Here is a 7,524-nt window from a genome sequence, read left to right as displayed (position 1 = left end):
CTACACAACTTGCCTCATTCACCCAAGCACTTTTTTATATGCTGTTTCTGAGCGCCTTTTGTCTAAAGCATACGAGCAACATTAGTATCTTCCCCAGGAATATTTGGCATGCAGATCAAAACACTAACGTTCCGGTTAGATGACCTGCTCTACCACCTAAGCTACCTCTGTTCCAGAGGATTACACTTGGCTGCCGTTATTAGCGTTATTATCATTACTTTATTTTATTTATTTAGAGGAAATAAATTATTTACAGCTTAAGTGGTTGAAATTCTGTTGTTCCTTTGGGAGTATGTCATAAAGCTAATAAAGACAAAGTTTGTGGTAAAAACTATTGTGATAATTAGGTTTAGATTCAGTAATAATAACTTTGGTTAACTTACCTACCTACTGAAAAAAACATGACAGTTAAGATAAATTAATAGTTCTAAAAGGTTTCTATAAGGTGAAGTCATCTGTTTGCTGGGAATACTGTGAGGTTCTGTGGACTGAGACTCAGATGGAGCAGAGGATTTATCCAGAGCAGCTCGCATTATTACAGACTTTTCCACAATAAGACCCTGAACTCTGTAAGTAACAGCTCATCTGTTGAGATGTATACAAACACCAACATTCAGATGAGCTTTGAATGAACCTTGTGTGATATGTGGTTCTTTAAAAAAGAAAAATAATAATAATTCAAGCTTAAAATATGCCATCTCATCAAGATCAAGTTTTTCAACATGTTACAGGAGTATATGTACTGGAAAAATCAATTAACACATCATCATGGACACAGTGTCATGGATCATTGACTTAAATATTTCATTTCATTTGTTAATTGCTATGATTCAAAATTACATGAAAATAATTCAGTGAAATTTTGAGAAAATTTCAAAGACTACTAAATGAAAGTCTTCTGTCTCCCTCTAGTGGTGGTTAATCCACTCATGACCAAGGCAATTTGGAAATCTAAAGCTAACATTTTAATGTCATGTCAGACTAACATGTAGCCTGAGGAGCAGAGATATTGGAAAACTAGAAGTTACTATATATTCTTATTGTATTTATATAAAGATGCATATATTATATATACTGTAAATACCAAATATTCAATTTTCTGTATTGCTATTTTTTTGCACCATGTCATCGAGAAAAAAATCCTCGTCTGTGTAAAAACTTGGCAATAAACATAATTTTGGTTCTGATTATGCATAGTATCCCATTTTCAAAGGCTCAAATGTAATTGAGAGAGAACCAAGCCTGTTCCTATGTGATATCATGAATCATTAAGAAGATCTGGAGACCAGGATTTAATTCCAAATGTTGAACTTTCACTGAATTCTCAATATGAGATTGTTGCAGGTTAAGGAGCATTAAGGAGGATCTCCAACCTCAAAACTCATAATAAACCCAAAACATCTAGTGAAGAACTGCGTTCAGTAAGTCGGTGTATCATTGTCAAGTCTACAGTCAAGAGATACCTTCATGATGAGAGGGGGTTTACAAAGATATTCAAAATAGTGGTTACACAAGAACACGATTTCAGGAAAAATCTCAATAAAACAAAAGAATAGAAAAAAATGGGAAATAATTTCTTTGGACTTATGAAAACAACATTAACTTGCTAAGTTCATGATCCGAAGCATACCAAAGCACTGTCTGGAGGCAATGTTGTGGTGTGGATGTGTGGGTGCTAATACAACAGTGTCAGTGTTTATTGATGGGGTTGTTGCAAAGCAAACAGTCCCACTATATGTTTTGTAGGACAAAAAAGTTTATTATCGTGAATGCCAATTTAATATTCACAGTATTGAGATCCAAATCTATTATTGTGAATGCTGATTAAAGATTCACATATTGTCATGTGAATCCAGGTGTGGCAGACAGGGGTGGAGCCTCAGCAGACTCCCCCTGGGAGTAATCAATATGCTCCCAGGGGGGACCACCTGGGGAAGCGCCCAGGTGTGTGGTTCTTTGTAGTTTAGAGAATGAAATGAAATTGTCTATTGCGCAGACTGTCGGGCCAAAACAGAAAATCCCACTTTTTCCCAGTTATTTCTTGTAGTAAGCATTTTTTTTAAATTATGGCATGTATCTGGAGCTGCATTGTTTTCTGCATACTTTTTAAAAAAAATTATATTTGCTTTTGGCTAGTTGTCGTTTAGCGTCCAACATATATTGTTGCTTATCCATAACCCCTGACTGCAGGTTTAATCACTGTATTTTTATTTCCCAGCAGTTCTAAGATCGCCTCCAACTCTCCTTTGGGGGTCATCCGAGGTGTCCGAGCGATGCCAAAAATGATGGAAGGAGTGCAGGTTAGTGCAGATGAGTGTTTGACCCCGGTGTCCAGCTGTTCCCAAGCAGGTTCCCAGCTGGAGGGCAGGGTGAAGAAGAGGTCCAATTTCCTATTGTTTTTATTGTCCGCAAAATAATTGATCAATTTTCCTTCTATATGGAGCTTGTGTCATAAGTGCCAGGGACTGGGATGTATAGGAGACCCTTCTCCAGCAAACTAACGTGACGCTTTGTGGGGTGGAACAATTTAGACAGAATTAGAATGTTGCTTTTGGAATTCCACCAAAATTTTCCATGTGGGCTCTGAACTGACAGCTCCTATTAACATGATGACATAGTAGCACATGTGCACACATGAGATGACGGAACGCTGCTGTTCAGATACGAGTGTGGCGGGACCGGTCCAGTGGAATGACACCTCCGTCCCCACTCATCCGCCACCGAACCCCCAGTCCACTGGGGGGAAGCTCCCGGGGTCCTGAATTTCCCTTGGGATAAATAAAGTATTATCAATCAATTAATTACGTTAAGGAAATGTTAAAAATTCAGCTAGGGTTCTGTACACAGATGCTCAAACATGTGTTTGGCTGTGTCCTGTGAATGTTGTCTGTAGTGGTGTGAAAATAGCTCTCAGGCAGAAGTCCCAGAACTGGAAATCACATCTATGATGTTTAGGTTGGAAATTCCTCCTCGCTCCCCAGGTCCAATTCAGGCAACGTTGTCTCCTTGAGAGATCACACAGGGGAAGGAGGCATCCAATCAGAAATGTGTAACAGTTCTAAATTGTTTAATATGATAGAATTAGCTTCCTCCATTAGTGGCTTAGGTCATTTTGGTCCAATAGCATTTTCTGGCCCACTCTGTAACTATGTGAAAAGCGGCCTTCTTCCAAGGGTAATGGGGGTGATAAACATGATGTTCACATGACAATCGTCAATGACTGGAGAAGCATAAGGAGCATGAGTGTTGTGGGTACCAGGAGATACCTGCCTACCAAATTGAATTTTGACCTGTGAGAGCTGCTTTTTGCAATGGTATTGTAAATATCAACACTTCACCAAGTTCTTTTGATTCCTCAGAGACATCTGATGGAAGACAAAACACTGCTCAGTAAACCATTTAACACTTTATTGCTTCTAGAAGGGAGATGCATCCTGCATGACACGCTGCCACGGATCTCAAAATGGTGGTGTGCCCCTAACAGTTTTATTACAGAAGCTCTCTCATTCTAGTCTAAACAACAGTGTCTCTAGTATAACTTTCCACTAGAGATGGTCCCCTGTTATCTACATTTTCCCAGGCAAGCGTGAGCGAGAGTCTGCAGCTTTCTACTCCCCAAGGACACATGGTCTCATGCCTTTATTTATCAGGGCTGTGTCCACTTAATACTACACTATTTAACTTTATAACACTTATTATTAATAAAAAGCAGAGCATTATTGAGGCACTGCAAATTATTTAATCCCAACAGGTCCCTCCTTTGATCTCATCAGATCAGATAAACACTTCTAAAAGTCATCAAGCATCATCATGTTGTCATCAGATCCCCAACAGCCCTGTTAACCAACCTTACCAAAAATCCTCGGATAGAAGGCGCACCACCACAAATTACCCAACTAGCTGTAAAAACGGATAAGGAAACCCTAATGGACCTAATACACCCCTTCCATTGCCCAAGGACAGACTTCATCCACTTCTCCAACGGATCAATTCCAAAATATTCATGCATTTATTATTTTCTTAAATGATGTTCTGAATCTTCCCAGGGCTCTAGTTACAGAACCATCTGGGGCCGTATTGTGTCAGCCCTGTCAGCGGCTGATCAGCTGATTACGGGGCCGGGCTTAAAAGAGAGATGCCACTCACCTGTTCGCCGCTCAGACATCGTTTCCCTTCATGTCAGGAGCTCCGAAACTTTGCCTACGTCAGTCTCCGCCTGATTCAGCAACTGTGAGTGTTTTTTCCTCTCGATTCTTTCTCTCATCCGAGCCCCGCTCGCTCTCCATTTGTAACGCCAGTTCCGAAGCCAAGCTTCGTGCACGGATCGTTACTAGAATAACTGCGTGTCTGTTCCAACCCACCGCTAGCCTTCGCCGCATTTGGGTCTAGCCAGCACGCCACACGGGCACGCCGAATTACAGTGTAATTCGCCCGCCGTGACAGGATGTCTGAGCCGCACATAGACCCAGCGGAATTCGAACGGCTGAAAGCCGAAGTACTATATCTGCGCGGTGTGGTGGATCGGATGAGCACGAAACTGGAGTCTCTCACCGGAACCGTCCTCCAACTTTCCACTTCCGTCACCTCGCTGCAACGTCAGCCAGCGCCGGTGAGCGCGGAGCCCCGGATCGGACTGCCAGATAAGTGGAACGGAGTTGATGGCCGGCCTGATGGTCTGCTTGCCACTTTAGACATGCTGTTTGAATGCCAGCCCACTAAATACGCCACCGCCCGTGCCAAAGTTGCGATGCTAACCTCTCTCCTGTCTGGCCAGGCTCAGGAATGGGCCGCGGCTCTTTACAACAACAAATCTGCTGCTTGTAACGACTATGCTCTGTTTGTGGAGGAATTAAAAAAGACATTCGTTCCTCCGAGCAGTGAAGTGGAGGTGGAGTCACAGCTGCTTCATTTACGCCAGGGCAGTCGACCCGTCTGTCACTTTGCCTCCCAATTCCGTACCCTGGCCGCTAAGCTAAAGTGGGGAGATGCTTCTCTACGCTCCATCTTCCTGGAGGGGCTGGCTGATTACATCCGGGATGAGATGACCGGCCGTGAGGCCCCCAAAACCCTGGATGAGGCCGTGGATCTCGCCCTGAAGATCGACCAACGAGTGATGTCGCGGCCTCGCCACACCCCTCGGGCCTTCAAGCCCTTCCAGCCTCAGAGGACCACGTCTTCGCAGCCTCCTCCCCCCTCTGACGGAGCCGCTGCTAGCCCAAGCCGTACATCCAGCGAGGAACCCATGCAGCTGGGCAGACTCTCCAAAGAAGAGAGAGAGAGACGCTGGCGTGAGGGTCTCTGCGCCTACTGCGGATCAGCTCGCCACCGTCGGCCCCAGTGCCCGCTACGTCCGGAAAACGACGACGCCAGGTAGACTGCGGGGGGGTCCCACCTGGCCAGTCGCACTCCTCCGGCCCCTCTCGCTTTCTGTTACCAGTAATATTTCATCTGAACTGCCGTCAGTCCTCATCAGAAGCCCTCCTGGACACCGGAGCCGCTGAGAACTTCATCGACCAAAAACTAGCCTCCCGACTTGGCATTCCGCTAATTCCTGTGGACCGATTCCTCCCGGTGACCTCAGTGGACGGGCGACCCCTCCAACCCTACCCGATCCAGTTCCAAACCCAGCCGGTTCACATGTCTATCGGGGACCATCAGGAGGAGATCCAATTTCTAGTCGTCTCGGCCATTTCTTCACCACTCATCCTTGGATACCCCTGGTTCCGCCAGCACGACCCCCACATCTCCTGGTCTTCCTGTCAAATCCTGGGTTGGGGTCCCCGGTGTCCTCGCCGCTGCCTTCTCTCTCGGACCCAAAAGGACTCAAAGTCAGAAGAGGCCCCTCCCCCGGAGCCCATTGATCTAGATAAGATCCCTCCGGCGTACCACGACCTATCCGAGGTCTTCAGTAAGAGGCGAGCCTCCACTCTACCTCCTCATCGCTCCTACGACATGGCCATTGAGCTCCTCCAGGGAGCGATCCCTCCTCGTGGTCGTCTGTTTTCTCTGTCTCCCGCAGAGAATAAAGCCATGGAGGAGTACGTTGCTGAGGCCCTCCAACAGGGCTTTATTCGCCCCTCTACCTCTCCTGCTGCTGCTGGATTCTTCTTTGTCAAGAAGAAAGACGGCGGGCTCCGCCCCTGTATAGACTATCGGGGCTTGAATAAAGTCACCATCAAGAACCGCCATCCGCTCCCTCTGCTATCCACCGCGCTCGAGTCCCTCTCCCAGGCCTGCATCTTCACCAAACTGGACCTACGCAGCGCCTATAACCTGGTGCGCATCAGGGAAGGGGATGAATGGAAGACCGCCTTCATCACCCCTACCGGGCACTGGGAGTATTTGGTGATGCCCTTCGGCCTTTGCAACAGCCCTGCCGTCTTCCAACATCTGATCAACGACGTCCTGCGGGATATGCTAGGCCGGTGGGTGTTTGCTTATCTTGACGACATCTTAATCTACTCCCGCACCGAAGTGGACCATGTTCGCCATGTGAGGGCCGTGCTGAGCAGGCTGCTCGAGTACCAGCTGTTCTGCAAATTGGAGAAGTGTGCATTCCATCAGCGGTCCACCTCCTTCCTGGGCTTCACCATCTCCTCTGATGGCCTGACCATGGATCCGCAAAAGGTTCAAGCGGTGACCCAATGGCCTCAGCCCTCCAGCCTTAAGCAACTACAGAGCTTCCTGGGCTTCGCCAATTTCTACCGGCGTTTTATCCGCAACTTCAGCACCGTTGTCGCCCCACTGACATCTCTCACCAAACCAGCTAACCTGCCTAAACCCTTCTGCCTCTCCCCGGATGCAAAACAGGCGTTCCGAGAGCTTATCCAGCGGTTCACCACGGCCCCCGTTCTGCTCCACCCTGACCCTACCAGAGACTTCATGGTGGAGGTGGATGCCTCCGATGTTGGCGCTGGCGCCATCCTCTCTCAACACGGCCCAGATGGAAAACTGCACCCATGCTGCTATTTCTCAAGGAAGTTTTCTCCCACGCAGCAACGATACGGTGTCGGAGACCGAGAACTCTTGGCCATTAACACTAGAAGTCCCAGTGTCCAGTGTTAAGTGGGCCTTAGAAGAATGGCGGCATTGGCTCCTAGGGGCAAAAGACCCTTTTCTGATCTGGACTGATCATCAGAACCTGATCCACATCCGCTCGGCCAAGCAACTCAACCCCCGGCAGGCCCGTTGGGCCTTGTTCTTTGAGCCTTACAATTTCCACCTCGCCTACCGACCAGGTTCCAAGAACGCCAAGGCAGACGCGCTCTCCAGACAGTTCGCCCAGGACGACCTCACGTCAGACCCAGGACCCATCCTGTCTTCTCAGCGCTTTGCTGCCCCCCTTCGGTGGCCCCTGGAGGACTCCATCCGGGATGCCCTGACCGCCGAACCACCTCCGCCTGACACCCCTGCTGGGAGACTCTATGTACCATCCCGATGCCGTCAGGAGGCCTTGCTCTGGGCTCACTCCTCCCCGCTCTCTGGTCACCCGGGGCCTGACAGGACTCTCCAGCTCCTCCGTCG

Source organism: Pelmatolapia mariae, linkage group LG6 (assembly GCF_036321145.2).
Source record: "Pelmatolapia mariae isolate MD_Pm_ZW linkage group LG6, Pm_UMD_F_2, whole genome shotgun sequence".
Lineage (NCBI taxonomy): Eukaryota > Metazoa > Chordata > Actinopteri > Cichliformes > Cichlidae > Pelmatolapia > Pelmatolapia mariae.
The sequence above is the reverse complement of the archived record's forward strand: the minus strand, read 5'-3'. Positions refer to the sequence as shown.